Raw genomic sequence first — 17967 nt, 5'->3', positions numbered from 1 at the left:
TAAGTTATAGATTTTGAATGTTTGTAACTGAAATTTTTTATAACTATTATTATTATGACACTTTTAATGTATGTTTATTGTATTTAATTAGTACTTGATGCCAATTGAATAATAATAGATAAGAGTTTTTTGTTTTAATTTTTTTAAAATATTTTACTAAATAGTGATCGGTTGATTTTCATCTTTTGCCAAAGTCATTAGAATCATATGGCATCATTAGCAAAGAAAAGATGGCTTAAACTCATTGTGGAGAGAGTTGGTATCAACTTTTAAATAGATAAATAGATAGATAGATAGATGCAAAAGATTTCATTTTCTTCCTACATAGCAAACAATTACAACAAATTATAAGGATTTTTTCCTATTAATTAGCTATGAGTAGGAATAATTAGAATAAAACATGTTATAAAATAATTTGTACTCGGGTTGTAAAATTATTATTGAAGTAATTTTTTTTTTAAAAAAATTATCCCATGAAGTATTAAAGATACAAATAGGCTTCTCAATTTCTTTCTCAACAATTTGATTTAACTAATGGATTGGACAATCTTATTACACAATAAAATTGGAAAGATATCCATATTTTTTTACGGATTTCAAAATTACTATTCATGTGATTTTTTGACCCAAAAATTATCATTTTTTCACCGATTTTTATGATTTTAAATATAATACAAAATATTTTATTTAAATCCTACGTAATGATTCGTAAACAATTACAAAAGAATTTTTTTCTATTCGTACCAAAAATTAATACAAAAAACATATCAGAATATATTATAAGACTCTTTTATACTAATCTGAACTGGAAGCTAAATTGGCACTCCTCTTCGACCGGAGATATTGCTTTCTCCTCATTCTTGCTTGTCTAAATTGGATAGATCTAAGTGTTTCAAATAATTGTATTTCTATATTTTTAAAGTAGGCATCAAAATCACCTTATGAATCAATTTACAATAAAATAAGGAAGGTGCAATAAAAATTATGTTAAACAAACCAAGCTGCAGAATCATATGTTGGAGGCACATATCTTCTTGTCTTCTTTTTTTTTGAAAGGATTGTTCTCCGCCTCTTTAATCTAGCAATTTTGGGTATTAACTCTTCCAGTCTGTCATTACCACTGCAAATTCTTCTACAATAAAGAGAATAAGACATGGTCAAAGAATGATAATCCATTCCAAGTAAATTGTAGAAGCAATATTGCACATGTAGAATAACAATTTGAAAAAGAGGAATACATAAATGTAAATTGTGGAATAATTTTAAATATACATTAATTTTGGTTGTGACGGTTGGACAGAACCCGTTAAAAAAAGAGGAATACATAAACCTGTGCTACTTGCAATGATTTCACAATTAAAATATTATTTATAACAATAAAATGAGAAGAGTAAACGACAAATTTGAAAATCCTTAGGAAAATACCTGGAAAGAATGGTGACGTTGGCCTGAGATCCAGAATCGAGTTCCGGTAGGGAAACCGCAACATGAGGAATGGAGTTTGGCCTGGTTTCTGCAATTTATGCAATGCGGCTCCATCGAAGATGGATATCACGATGGACAATTTGTTTCGAAGGAAAAACAATGGCTCATAGGACCGGAAGATGATGTAGGTAAGAAAAAACAATGGCTCATGGGATGGTATGGAGAGGTGCGAAGAGGAAGAGGGTTTCTAGAAGTATGAGAAAGGTAAGGGGTTTTTTTTGAATAAATGTTAATTTGTGTTTTTGTTGTTTTAGAAATAAGGATTGATTTAGAAAAAGTTAAGTTATTGGTTTTTATTATGTTTTTTAGTTTTGTTTTGTATTTTTTTTTTTTTGAAAATAAAAGTTGATTTGGCAAGATTTGATGAGTTGATTCTAACATTTTGCCAAGTAAGCAATGTTGCTGACATGGCATTCGTAGAAGAAGAGAAATAATTTAGAAGCAATGTGGGTAAACCTATGTACCTACTTTTATATATTAAGAATAGATTCGCCGAACTAACCATATTGACTCATTAGCTTTATTTATCTTTTTTTTTTCCCCTTCAATCTATACTATGATACCAATAATAATCAAAAGAAACTAAGAGAGAAGATGGTAATTGACAAGTAGTCAAATTGTATCTTGTTTAACTAAAGGATGATTTTATTGGAGGAGATACGACCGTGGAGGAGGTTGACCAGCTGCAGAGGAGCAAGAAAAAGCTTTGAAATGATGGGGGCATTTATATGGAGAGACTTCCAGGATCCCCAGAGAGGAGGATTGGATGTACGAGAATACCACTTTTGTGGGAGCCAAAGGAAGAAGGAACATATGCTGACCTAGTAATTCATGGTAGCACAGAGAACAATGAGGACTCTGAAGACTCGGATGAGGAAATGACCAACGAAGGGGAGTCTTACGATGAAGAGGAATCGGAGTTGATGAAAGAAATGTTGGACTGGAGCCAAGCATAAAGGGAAGCTTACAGGAGGGTACGAAAGGAGGAGAGAGTAATTCCTTCCATCACTGTGAACCGTTTACAGAATGGCATTTTCAACATCCAAGTAAATAAAGCTAAGAAGAGAAGACTAGAAAGGTCGTGGAAAAATACCTTGATTATCAAGCTGTTGGGAAGGAGTAGTGTTTCTTACGGGGTACTTAAGAGAATGCTCGACACAATGTGGGCGAAATCTGGAGGACTAGACTTGATTGATCTAGGGAATAACTTCTTTGCGGTCAGGCTATTCAATGAATATGACTACTGCCTACTGGTATGTTCTAGAAGGAGGACCATGGATGCTTTTCGATCATTACCTTACTATCCGCCGATGGACGCCAGACTTTAATCCCTTCGCTGCGTCGATTAATAAAAGGAAAGTTCTATGGTGGCTAAGAGTGATTAAGAGTTGACTAATTTATAAAAAGAGGATAGGTGGTGATACAATGGGTTCTGCTTTGACGGATGGTTAGTAATTTAGTGTTTCGGTCAACTTGGTGAGAATTGGACCAGATCGAACCGTTTCGATTGAAGACAAATTTACGACGTTTCAACTCTCTGTAAATCTACCGTACTTCGTATGCTCCAGCGCTGTCATTGTGATATAAGAAAGATGACCATACCACTATACTAGGATGCTTCTTACTATTATACAAACAAATTATAATATATACAACAATCTTTTATTTTATTTATATTCAATTTATTTTAATTTTAAAGTCACTCATTTTAAAATTAATTATATTTTATTTAATTATAAATTTTATTAAATATATACAAATTAAAAAGATAAACAAAAAAATTTTATTAATCACAATTTATTTTTTTTATGATTATATAATATCTATTAATATTATTTTTTCAATAAATACTTGTAGTATATAATAATAGGTAAAGACTCATATGCAGTTATCTTCATATGAAGTTAATAGTTGAAAAATTTTAGATGATATTTATTCAAACTTGTCAAATAATCTAATGGTTCTTAAATATCAACTTTACATGAAAACAACTGCATGTGAGTTTTCACCTATAATAATATAATAATACAATAAAGAGAAAATCTAGGGGACCAGCGCTTTTGTTGAAATTTGACCAACATTTAACCATAAAAAAAAAATTAATCTTACACCATTAGATGTCATCTCACACCATTGAAAATATTAATGATGGCTAATTAATTACTAAACATCACAAATTCTGTTGGCCTCCTAGCACTCATCTAAAAATATAAACTAATTAATAAAATATTAAAATTTAAAAATGATAATTATTTTTATAACAACAAAATAAAAGTATTTATAATAAAAAATAATTAAATTTTATATAATTATTTAATTATATTGGGTTAATCGGTTCTACCAGTGACTCACTGATTGAAATTGAACCAATGACCCAATGACACAATAATTTTACACCATTTCGGTTTTGACGTCGATTAGACTGGTGTGGAGTGCAATAATTTGCATGAGTTTAATGCAGTGTAAACTTGTAATTACGTTGCTCAAAAGATATTTTTTATGTTTGGGACTTGTAAGTAAGTGGACAAACTTCAATAAATTATTATAGTTTCTATTTTTCCTTTTCAATAAACAAAACCCTCAAGGTTGATATGAACACTACCAATCAGTCAAGAGGAAAATTCGGAAGACTATGTGTGGAGATTGATCTGAACAAGCCTTTAGATGCCAAGTATTTGGTGGCCAAAACTATTTCATTGAATATCAGTGTTTACATATGGTTTGCTTCAAGTGCGGTAAATTTGGACATGTTAATGAAGGCTGTATGCAAGCACGGAACCAACGACATCAGCCCAAACAGAGAAGGAGAATGCGCAGGCAGGTGCTCAGGCGAGACAGGAGGAATCAGGGAGGAAGGATGTTGATAAGGGCAAAAATGTCATTAACGAGAACCTTAATTTTGGTGCACGGATAATAGTACAAAAGCAAAAGAAGACAAGAAAATATACTGTCAAGGAGAGTGGAGATAGTGGCGAATACGATGATATACAAGGTTCTGGCACAAGGTAAGAATTATGAGCATGCCAGAGACGACAATGAGAATGGCCCTTATCAGTAAGTGCCCCCATGCAACGTGATCCAAAACGGCACACCAAAAGAGTTTCTTAATGGGAGTCAAATGAGGAAAACTAAAGCGTCCACGGCGGGCACAGTTGTGGAGCCAATCCCTTTGGGCCAAGGTAATCTAACCCTGACACCAAAGAGAAAAATGAGTAACCATCATGAGGGTAGCAACTCTGAGCCTGTTTCAGTCTCTCAGGCCAATCAACCAAAAGAAATATTGGCCCACTTTTCCCCCATACCTTCCTCAAACATACCCAATCCTTTTCAAACCCAACCCACTCTTTCAAATGAAACAGTGATAGAGGAGACCCCTATGGACCCAAACCTTTACCCAAAACCTTTGGACCCAAATGTTCCATGCTTCTCTAGATCAGACTTAGATGAATTTATGGTAGAAAGCACTTTGGTTGTACTGGAATAGGGTAACAGAGATGCTCTCGTAGGGGAAGATATGAACTGGGCCTAAATGGGCCCATATGGTTCTCATAGTACATCTTTGAACACTGAAGCCTTAAGCTTCCTTCTTTTCTTTTTATAGTGATTATTATTTTCTTGTGCAATTCTAGAGGGGCTGCCAGCCCAAATTTTACTAGTTTTGAAGGATTATGTATCTGAAAACCAACTTGGGTTGGTCGAATGGTCAGCTCACTCGTCCGCTTAAGCAAGTGTCGGGAGTTCGAACCCCACCTTGTGCATGCAGCAACCCATTAGCCAGCGGCAGACCCTTAAATGAAGCTCAGATCCGCGACGAATTAGTCCTTAACCTGTCGGGTTGGAGGATACCGTTTGGGTAAACAAAAAAAAATGTACAAACCGGACTTAATTGTAATACAGGAGACGAGGTGCAGTGGTACAGTTACACACAATGCTATTAAAAAAAATATTTGCTATGATGTCTAAAAGATAACCCCCTCTTTTTACTACTGTGACGCAGAACATGAACCCAGGCATTTTAGAGTGGAAAGTTGCTGACCTCACTCTTGGGGAAGGGAGCTGGAACCTGAACATGCTCCAAAACTACTTGGAAGAAGACAAAATCAGGAAGATAACAGCCATTCACCCCCCTAATGAGGAGCTTGATGAAGATCGTCTCCTTTGGGGACTGACGCATGATGGTAATTTCTCCATTTCCAGTGCATACAAGCTGTTGGCAAATCCAGACCAGATTAGCGATCAAACCTGGAAAATCATTTGGAAATGGAAAGGAACACAAAAGATTAAGATCTTCATGTGGTTAGTTGTTCACAAAAGACTCATGACATCAGATCGAAGAAATCGAATGTTTGGAGCCAACCCAAACTGTCATATGTGCACTCAAACCATCGAAACTATTCTTCATACCCTCAGGGATTGTCCAGCTGCATCCAGGATATGGTCACAACTCATAAATCCGGTGCACATACTAGAGTTCTTCAGAGCTCCCTTCGAGACCTGGATCCGCTGGAATCTAACTGTGGAAGCAGGTTTAAATTCCAAAACCCAATGGAAAACCATCTTTATGGTTACTTGCTGGTGGCTATGGTTCTGGAGAAATAAAGAAATCTTTGCCCCCCCCCCCTTTTAAAAGGCCACCCAAAGCAGAATGCATCATCATGGATTACATCCAAAGGTTGGATAAAGCATTCAAAAAAGAAAATCTCATCCAAAACGTAAAAAAAAGGGAGATTCTAATAGGCTGGTCTCCTCCCTCTGAACCCTAGATAAAGATTAATGTGGATGGCGCTGCCTGCGTAACCACTAGAAGGCCCGGCTGTGGAGGGATTATTCGAAATCATCAAGGAAGATGGCTAGCAGGATACATGATGAACATTGGAACATGTTCAACATTTAAACCAGAACTTTGGGGCGTGCTCCAGGGACTTAAAATGGCGTGGGACCTAGGATTTAAAAAAGCTATTCTGGAGACAGATTCTAAAGCAGTGCTGCAAACTCTGCAGAAGACGGAGGAAACCCAGAATCATCCGGAGGCTCTGATCAGAAGCATCAGTCAGATTGTGAAGAGAGATTGGCAGTTGAATATAAAACATGTCTATAGAGAAGCCAATAGAAGTGCAAATTGGCTTGCTAAGAACAGTCTAGAAGCATTTTCGAGATTTCACTTCATTGACCTTCCCCCACCTGAGTTAAGGCATATTATTGATGATGATAGCAGAGGGGTTTTATTACCCCGTATGGTCTCTAGTTTGAAATTTTAGTTTTTTGTTTTCTTGGGCTCTAAGCCCCCTTGTAAACCAAAAAAAAAGAAAGATATTGTCTAATTGTTAAAATAGATTAAATAATTAATTAAAAATTTAAAAGTGCAAAATTTAAATTTTTTTAATATTTTAAAATTATTATAAAAGATAATTTAGACAAAAGTTAGACACCAAACAAAAGGCTCCATAAAATTGGCCATTAAAAAAACAGGTTTTAACTTTAGTTTGGTGATTGATGCTCAGGAGTTCTCAGGAGGAATATGGCTCATGTGAAATAATCCCAATCTTTCAATTCAAGAGACAAGTAGAAATGAACAACCTTTGCACATCTTGATTTCAGACAATCTGAGGGAATGGTTCCTTACTATTGTCTATGCTAATCCAAAGGAAGAAAGGAAAAGGGAGTTGAGAATGTATATTGCTAATCTAGTCCCTACGATAAATGAACTGTCCTTGGATGCTCTGTGGGGACTTCAATGATATCAATGACATAAGCGAAAAGAAAGGAGGAGCACCTCCTAACTTAGCTCAAATAAGGCATTTTAGGGATTGGATGGACTCTTGCGGGTTCATGGATTTAGGTTTTCAACGTACATGCTAGAGAGAGAGAGAGAGAGAGAGAGAGAGAGAGAGAGAGAGAGATTTGTTTTCATGAGGCGTTTGTAGAGACTCTGTTGTGAATAAAATCCGATCACCATCCCATTCTGATTAAGTGTTAGGTACCAGTCATGTTCTTAAAAACTAGCTATTTCGGTTTGAATACATGTGGATGCAGCACAATGAGTTTCCAGCAAGTTTTTATAAAGATAATTGGGAACTAGTAGGTAGCAGTTTGAAGAGTTTTGTCATGAACTTCTGGTCCAACCCTAGAAATATTAAGGAGGTTAATGTCACTTTCCTTACTTTGATCCCCCAAGATTGATCAACCAGAATTCTTACTCAGTTCAGGCCTATTTCCTTATATAACGTTTCTTACAAAATGATTACAAAGGTAATTGGCAATAGGCTTAAGTCTGTCCTAGATAAAATAATTTCTCCTGCTCAATCGAGCTTTATTCCAGGTAGAAGAATACAAGATAATATAGTAATTGTTCAAAAGATTATTCATAGTATGAGAAGATCCAATGCGAGAAAAGGGTCCATGACTATAAAGATAGACCTGAAGAAGGCTTATAACCATCTTAATTGGAATTTTGTTGAAAAATGTCTTATGGAATTCAGCCTGCTCCAGAAATAATTCACATTATTATGCAATACATTCGGACAACAAGCTTTTAGGTTTTATGGAATGGGAAGCCTTCGGAAAAGTTTACACCGTCTTGTAGTATTAGACAAGGGGATCCTTTGTCTCCCTATATTTTTGTTATTTGCATGGACAGGTGATCAAATTTGATTGAAGATAAGGTTGTCGAGGGTGAATGGAAGCCTTTCAAAATTGGTAATCATGGTATGGCCATCTCGCATTTGATGTTTGCAGATGACTTGATGCTCTTCGGGGAAGCTTCTTGTAACCAAATGGAGGTTATTAAATCCTGTTTGGTTCATTTTTGTGAAATATCGGGACAGATAGTGAATGGCCAAAAAATACAAGTTTTATTCTCCAAAAAGGTTAACCCGGTTAAGAGATAGGAGATTGTTGATCTTGCAGGTTTCAAGGAGACGAGGGAAGTTGATAGATACTTGGGGGCCTACATCTTAGAAGGAAGAGACACTAAACGAAGCTACAATCATATTATTGATAAGGTGAAGGGTCGTTTGCAGGGATAGAAACGAGATAGCTTATCGATGGCGACGAGAGTTGTTCTAGCTCAATCAACCATCACACCTATAGCCTTTTTTTTTTTATGCAACATAGCAAGACCCAAAAGCCTATCTGCAATCAGGTGGAGAAAGAGCAGCGACGCTTTATCTAGAGCGACAATCAAAATAGGAGAAAGGCACATCTCATAAATTGGAACACTTTGTGTTTTCCCAAGGAGGCAATGAAGAGAAGAGATCAATGAGAGATGCTAGGAGTGTAGGGAATACGAGAAAGCGTCATTGATGCATGCACGCACACACAAGAAACATTTCCCATGCTCACCTCTCTGTTTTTGTTTGTTTTTGTTTTTTGTTGTTTAATTGCTGAGTTCTGTTTTCTTGCTAGTTGTAGTATACTAGTATGTATGCACATTTCTTAGATCGTTGGAGTTCTAACTACTATTTTTGGTTAATGAAGACAAGTTCTAACTATTTTTTATTACCAAATATTTCTGTTTATAAATTACACACCGAAATCATCATTTACCTGTATTACACGTCATAATTATCATATCAGAAAAAAAAATCTCAAATTCTCCATGCATTTGTGTTGCCTTAAGAATTAGTATAGCTTTTTTTTTAACTTTTCATTACCTTATGAAACAATTATAGTAACATTACAATCATTATTAATTAAAATTCGCCTAACTAACCATATTGACTCCTTAGCCTTGTTTATCTTTCTTTTTTGTCCCCTTCAATCTATACTATGATACCAGTAATAATCAAACGAAACAAAGACAGAAGATGGCAATTGACAAGTAGTCAAATTGTTTCTTGTTTAACTAAAGGGTGATTTTATTATAATCAAATTGGAATATAATAATGCGGGAGCTTGACAAAACGAAAGAAAGATCCTTCATACAACACTCCAAAAATGCCAATTTCAATTTTCAAGTTCATAGCAGTTTCAGAATATGGCTAAAATATTTCGAGGACTAAAAATAGGTTACCAAAATGACAAGTAAAATACAATGGAGATGTATGCAGCTGATCAGCAATCAATTAAGTAACTAATATCTACCTAATTTTTAGGAGTAAAAATCTAAAATAATTCCTAAAATTTACATCATATCTCAAGTTTACATGCTCTTTGCCACTATATATATATATATATATATATATATATATATATATATATATATATATATATATATATATATATATATATATATATATATATATATATATATATAGCGATAAATTTTTAAGGGCAATAACATAACGGCCATTATATTTCTTATTTAACTTATATTTTTACGATAATTATATATTTATCATTATTACTGTATGTTATAATGATAATTATATAATTTTTGCTTATTACTATATGTTATAATGATAATTATATAATTTTTGCGACCATTAAAAATGTCTTTACCGTTAATTATATAATTGTGGCTAAAACTTTTTAGTAACAAAGTATAAGACGATTAATGTCTAACTACTAGTAAATATATTAGTGACTATTTTTATTGTCGTTAAAGGTAAAACGAATGACTGCTAAAAGTATTTTTTTAATTTTTTTAATAGTGTGTGAAAATAAGCAAAATTATTCATTTGATTTTAAAGTAAAAATTTGTGACTAGTGACTAAAGCAGTAACAAGTGCTGACATATGGAAGCTTTAACTTAGATAATCATGATTGCCAAATATGAAAATTGATAAGTTTAGAAGAAATAAGTTAATAAAATGGTAATTTGGATAATTAAACTAGTCAAGTTATAATTTTTTATTTGGTCAAAATTGAATAACAAGCTTAGTTAAAATTTTTGACTTAGTAAAAAATTCGATCATTAGCTAATCATGTATCGAAAATAAGGTGCATATGATGATACAGTTAAGTTGATATTTATCAACTTGTTATACAACTTGATAAAATTGTACAAGATGAAAAATTGATAAAATTAAGTTGATATTTATTAATTTGATAAAAATTGAACAAGTAGTATGATAAGTTGTATACACATTTCTGAGATTGTTGGAGTTCAAGTTTACTATCAACTTGAACAACATTATCCACTTCTAGTGGTTTTAGGATTTCGGCTTGGAAGTCGAAATTGTGTGTACAGAATGCTCATGAGACTTTAGTTCCATTTATAAAAGTTCATTCATATCATTCTATAATGCAAATGCATTTGTGGTCTTTAATGTTCATGGATAGGATTAGTTTCTCCTTCCTATTTTGACATCTTTTGCTTTTAGGCATTCAACTTTATCTAGCAATATTGATTCCTAGTTCTAAGGAATTCTCAGCACCAAGCCATCCAAAGAATGGTGCAACTGATTTGGCACAACTCCAGCTCTTGAAATTTGTCACATATCTTTATTAAAAAGTGATATATCTTTCATAGTTATAATTAAAGTGATCTAATCTTTGGGTGTAATAATATATCTTAAAAAAATTCTAAATAATTTTTTTTTTTGGTATTGCACGAATTTTGAATGAGAATCTAAACTAGTTATACAATTTAAAAAAATAATTCATGGAAATCTAAACGAGTTAAACACATACTATCTATATATATATATATATATATATATATATATATATATATATATATATATAGTTATCCAAATGAATGTTCTAGATTATACAGAATGGCAAGCCCAAGTTGTTCAATAGTTGGTTCTCATAATTACAAAGTCGACTCATATCAAATCACTCATCCTTCGATTCCTCTTGATACCTCCCATGCTCCCTAGATTAAATATGATGTCTTTAATAGTTTTAAAGAGTTAAAACATATGTTGATTACAAACTTAGAGAAGGCAATGTATAATTATCAGCATTTTTTACTGCAATTAAACAATCACAAATTTCACTATTCATATTATCAGAAGATTACACATCATCAAAATGATGTTTAGATGAGCTCTTTAAGATAATTGAACACATGAAAAAATATGGACAAATTGTGATACTCACATGCTACAATTTTGATCTATCATATATACGCCATAAAAATTTAATATATATTGAATTGAATAATATAAAATAAACTCATTAAACGAATTAATACGATATAAATTCAAGAACTTTAAATAAAAATATAAATTGAATAGAAAATTTATGTGCATGACACGAGGATTGCATGTACATCACACGAGAATCTAAATTAGTTATACAATCTCATCAACACCAATTGGAGGCGGATCATTTGGATCATCAAATCTATTTTTATCGTAGAATGGAGAATTTTTAAAGTGACTATAAGCTACAATAACTTCAAATATCTGACCAATGATATCTATTTTATTAGCTGCTCTATTAATGACCCCACATATCCTCTCAACTAATGGTGTTGTATTGAGCGATAGTGCAATACACATGATACAAATAGTCCTTCAGAACATCAACCTTTCTCATTTTTTTTCCCAAATCTTAAATCTCTTGCTGAAAATTGAGAGGTCGTGAGGCTTCTTGGCTATTTCGTCAAATTTATACTAAGATTTTTGTATATAGTATGGTAGCAGCTCTCACTTGTTTCTCTAAAATCTTAGGTTACAACATAGTAATATCCATGTTGTGGGACTGCACCATCAAAATAAAGAATTGGAGCTAATGAAGCCAAAGCACCATGAGCAATATGAGAATACTTTTGACAAAATCTTGCTACAAGAATCCCATCATAAGAGCCTCCATAATCAAGTTTAGGAGAATTATAAGCATTTAAACTTTTTTTTGATGTGTAGACGAACAACAGCATAGTCTGCTAATGCATGTGTTGAGTTCAAATACTCCATGGTACTTGCATTTCTTAATATATAGCGTTATGTTTGAGAAATTCAACAGTATTGATTCCCAATTCTAAGGAATTCTCAGCACCAAGCCATGCAAAGATTGGTGCAACTGATTCTGCACGACTCCAGTTCTTGAAATTTGTCACGTATCTTTATTGGAAAGTGATGTGTCTTTCAGGGTTATAATTGAAGTGGTCTAATCTTTGGGTGTATTAATATATCTTAGGAAATTCTAAATAGAAATTTTTCTTGCGGTATCACACGAATTTTGAATGAGAATCTAAACTATTTATACAATTTATATATAATATTACTCAACTAATATAGCGATACTAAACATAATTCATGGGAATCCAAACGAGTTATACACTTATTACATATATTACTTAGTTACCCAGGTGAATGTTCTAGAGTATGACGAATTGCAATCCCAAATTGTTCAGTAGTTAGTTCTGATAATTACCAAGGTGATTCATATCAAATCACTCATCCTTTGATTTCTTTTTATACCTCCCATGCTCTCTAGATCAAATATGATGTCTTTAATCGTTTTAGATGTTCAAGCACACAATGCAGTTTTCTTAGTCATTTGCATAAAGTATTGGAAAGAAAAGGAGTTAAAACATATATTGATTATAATTTACAAACTTAGAGAAGGCAATGAATAGTTATCAGCATTTTTTGCGGCAATTGAGTAATCACAAATTCCGCTACTCATATTATCAGAAAATTATACATCTTCAAAATGATGTTTGGATGAGCTCTTTAAGACAATTGAACATGTGAAAAAATATGGACAAATTGTGATACTCACATGCTACAATTTTGATTTATCACCATAAAAATTTAATATATATTGAATTGAATAATATAACATATACTGATTAAATGAATTACTACTATATAAATTCAAGAACTTCAATATAAACTAAGTAGAAAATTTTTGTGCAAGACACGAGGATTGCACGAGAATCTACACTAGTTATACATTTTCATCAACACCAATTGAATTAACCATCTCGCTGCATGCTTGTTAGTCACATGCCTAGTAATATAGAGGTTGTTCATCTGGATCATCAGATCTATTTATATAATAACATAAAGAATTTTTAAAGTGGCTATAAGCTACATTAACTTCAAATATCTGACCAATAATATCTGTTTTATTAGCTACTGCATCAATGACACCACATATCCTCTCAACTAATGATGTTGCACTGATAGTCCTTTAGAACATCAAATTTTCTCTTCTTTTCTCTTACCAATATTTTTGGATAGTATGGTAATAGCTCTCACTCATTTCTCTAAAATATCAGGTTATAACATAGTAATATCCATGTTGTGGGACTACACCATCAAAACAAAGAATTGGAGCTAATGAAGCTAAAGCACCATGAGCAATACGAGGATACTTTCGACAAAATCTTGCTACAATCACCCCACCATAAGAGCCTCTATAATCAAGTTTAGGAGAATTATGAGCATTCAAAGTTTTCTTGATGTGTAGACGAACAATAGCATAGTCTGCTAATGCCTATGCTGAGTTCAAATACTCCATGGTACTTGCATTTCTCAAAGCTTCTTTATATGATCCAAATGAAAATGATTTTTCATAATACCTATGCTCAACATATAGAAGAAGATCATTGAAATGAGGAGCATGATCTTTGAAAAATCCAGCAATATTGATTTCCTGTTCTAAGAAATTCTCAACACCAAGCCATACAAAGATTGGTGCACCTGATTCTACACGACTCTAGTTCTTGAAATTTATCATGTATCTTTATTGGAAAGTGATGTAGCTATCAGGGTTATAGTTGAAGTGGTCTATTCTTTGGGTGTAGTAATATTTCCTAGAAAATTCTAAATAAAAATTTTTCTTGGTTTCGAACGAATTTTGAATGAGAATCTAAACTAGTTATGCAGTTTACATATAGTATTACTCAACTATTCTAGAGGTAATAAAAATAATTCATGGGAATCTAAATGAGTTATGCAGTAATTACATATATTACTTAGTTATGCAGGTGAATATTCTAGATTATGACGAACAACAAGCCCAAGTTGTTCAATAGTTGGTTCTGATCATTATGAAGGCAATTCACATCAAATCACTCATCTTTCGGTTTCTTTTGTTACATCCCATGCTCCCCAGATCAAATATGATGTCTTTATTAGTTTAAGAAATTCAAACACCCAATGCGGTTTTCTCTGTCATTTGAATAAAGGAGCAGAAAGAAAAAGAGTTGAAACATATGTTGATTACATACTTAGAGAAGGCAATGAATAGTCATGGTGGAGTATGATAGTTCTCTGAACTATGATTGTCGGTATAGACAATGGCAGCAAAGAATTGTCGGTGTTGACAATGGAAGCTGAAGATGTGTGACTATTTCAATCAAGGTGGAGATTGTTAGGATTTGGTTGAATTAGTCCCACATTGCTTAGGATAGCAAATGGAGTGGGTGGCCTAGGCTATAAATATGAGGCTAAGTTCTCCATTTGTTTTCGCACCAGTCAGAAACACTTTAAGCTTGTATCTGATTTTTCTTTTCCTCTGTACTCTTTGATTAGAGAGTGTTGTGAGGTGTAGTTAGATATTTGCTTTGAGAGAGTGTGGGTGTACTGGGGTGCCGGTGTTAGAGAGTAAGAAGTCTATGTGTTGTAACAATTTTCACATAGTGATATTCTCTGGTTGTCATTTGACAACGGCCGTGGTTTTTTCTCCGGTAATTGGAGTTTCCACGTTAAATTCTTGTGTTGTGATTGTGTCTATTTTATTTCTCTGTCAAAGGTGTTTTCTCAAGGGGGAATGGTGTATTATTCCCAACAAGTGGTATCAGAGCTTCGGTTCGGTGGGATTTATTCTTAGTATGCTCTGTGGTTGCAGCCTAGTCTGACCTTCCACATCAGAAAAGAATTTTGTCCTGTGGCTTGAGGTTGATCTTTGGTTGCTGTTGTTGTTGCTGGAAGGCAGTGTGACACTGTGAGAGTGCAGTTTGGAAAGGTTCTGGCTAAGGAAAGACTTGGTATTTAAGTGTGTCCATTGTGACCCACCTCTCTTTCCTGGGGACCCTTCCTAGTGCACGGTCTACAGTTGAGTTATACTATTCCAGTATACGGTTGCAACAATGTCAGGATATTCAAGTGCTGTGAAGCTTGAAATAGAGAAATTTGATGGAAGAATCAATTTTGGCTTGTGGCAAATACAAGTCAAGGATGTGTTGATACAATCAGGTTTGCACAAGGCGTTGAAGGAGAGGATCTCTGGTATGAAGGATGAAGATTGGGAGGAACTAGATTTGAGAGCTGCAAGTGCTATTCGCCTGTGTTTGGCTAAGAATGTTCTTGCAAATGTGCAAGGAATGAAAACAGCCAAGGAACTTTGGGATAAACTCAAAGGGTTGTATCAGGCAAAGGGCATCTCAAATCGGTTGTTATTGAAGGAGCAATTCCATAATCTACGCATGGATCACAATGTGAAAATCTCTGACCATCTTAGTGCTATCAATGGTATTGTCTCTGAATTAGAGGCAATTGGAGTGAAAATTGATGATGAAGATAAGGCACTGAGGCTCATATTGTCTCTTCATTCTTCCTATGAGTATATTAAACATATTTTAATGTATGGGAAGGAAACTCTGAATTTTGAAGAAGTTGCCAGTAAGCTCATTGCTGAAGAAAGAAGAGTGAAAAATGAGGGTAGCACTTCATCAGATTTGGCGCTTGTAGCTAGAAGTGACAATTATGGAAAAGGAAATCGTGGAAGGAGTGTAACATGCTGGAAATGTGGAAAGCCTGGGCATGTAAGGAGAAATTGTCCAGGTAATGCGGTTTCAGAAAAAGACTCTCAATCTGATACTTGCAATATTGCTCTCTCTATGAGAGAAGATGATGTTCTCTAGAAGACAAGAAGTATCCTCATGGTATTACCGCACTGCCATGGATAAGGATAAGTTGTGGCAATCGGGTCCACAATTGTACACGGGCATTGGTTGGCGTTGAGATGCAAGGTGTGTGGCGGAGTTAGGTCGATGGCTGAAGAACTTCCAGGAAAAGCCAATTTGGAAGTTGCACCATGAATTTTCAGCAAGGTTTCGATCTGTACCAAGGCGAAATGCTTGGAGTGGTCTAATTCCAAGTGAGTATACTTTCATGGTGGAGTATGATAGTTCTCTGAACTATGATTGTCGGTATAGACAATGGCAGCAAAGAATTGTCGGTGTTGACAATGGAAGCTGAAGATGTGTGACTATTTCAATCAAGGTGGAGATTGTTAGGATTTGGTTGAATTAGTCCCACATTGCTTAGGATAGCAAATGGAGTGGGTGGCCTAGGCTATAAATATGAGGCTAAGTTCTCCATTTGTTTTCGCACCAGTCAGAAACACTTTAAGCTTGTATCTGATTTTTCTTTTCCTCTGTACTCTTTGATTAGAGAGTGTTGTGAGGTGTAGTTAGATATTTGCTTTGAGAGAGTGTGGGTGTACTGGGGTGCCGGTGTTAGAGAGTAAGAAGTCTATGTGTTGTAACAATTTTCACATAGTGATATTCTCTGGTTGTCATTTGACAACGGCCGTGGTTTTTTCTCTGGTAATTGGAGTTTCCACGTTAAATTCTTGTGTTGTGATTGTGTCTATTTTATTTCTCTGTCAAAGGTGTTTTCTCAAGGGAGAATGGTGTATTATTCCCAACAAATGGCTCGGTGGTGGGTTCACGAAGAAAGAAGAAGGGCTGTGAGAAAGAGGGTGAAGAAGGAGAATGGAAGAAAAGAAAAGAGGGAGGATGGTGGTATGAGAGTTAATGTTTTATTCAATTTTGTCCCTAACATTTTAGATTCATTCAATTTTGTCCCTAATTTTTTTTATGTGTCAAAACTATTCTTAGAAGTTTTCAATTTTATCCTTGACATTTTACATAGAGTTAACATCTAGGAATAATTTTGATTAAAATCGAAAACGTTAGGAACAAAATTGGATGCAACTAAACGTTAGGAGTATTTTTGAAAGAAATCGCAAAAAATATACTTTACTCTAATAATAATAAGAAATAAAATTTAAATTTAATTTTGATGCACTGACAATCGTGCAATCTACTATTCAAGCGGTCAATAAAAATAATAATTATTTTTTATTATATAACGTTATGTAATTAGATGCACGTGTAAAATTATTATACACTAATAATGCATCAAAATTGAATTCATGAATTTTATGGTTTATTTCCTTCATAATAATGTAAAATATACTTTTTGGTTCATAACATTTAATATTATATAATTACGACGCATTTTAGCATTTCTACCTTATTCAGAGGGACTCTACTCCCACTCCACTTACAAGGGAGCGGATCCTCTCCAATAAAGAAAAGACTGGATTATCTCAATTGTTGAATCTTATCTATCCAAATTCTTTTAAAAAAATCAACTGTTAAGATTAAAAGAGAATTACACTATTACTAAAAATAAAAAAGAAAAAGGAGAGAAATTTACATCTTCATTTTAAGGCTCTCTTTGAATTTCTTATATTGATTTGGTTTTTTGTTGATGCAACTCGTTATTTTTTTAATAATTATGTCTTTCAACAAAAAAATCTATTTTTTATATCCAACTTCTTCTTCTACTTTTTTCTTTTTTTTTTCTTTTTCATTGTCAACAATAAAATAATTGTTATTATTTTTTA

This window comes from Arachis stenosperma, chromosome 2 (assembly GCF_014773155.1).
Source record: "Arachis stenosperma cultivar V10309 chromosome 2, arast.V10309.gnm1.PFL2, whole genome shotgun sequence".
Classification (NCBI taxonomy): Eukaryota; Viridiplantae; Streptophyta; class Magnoliopsida; order Fabales; family Fabaceae; genus Arachis; species Arachis stenosperma.
This window is presented reverse-complemented; position numbering follows the sequence as displayed.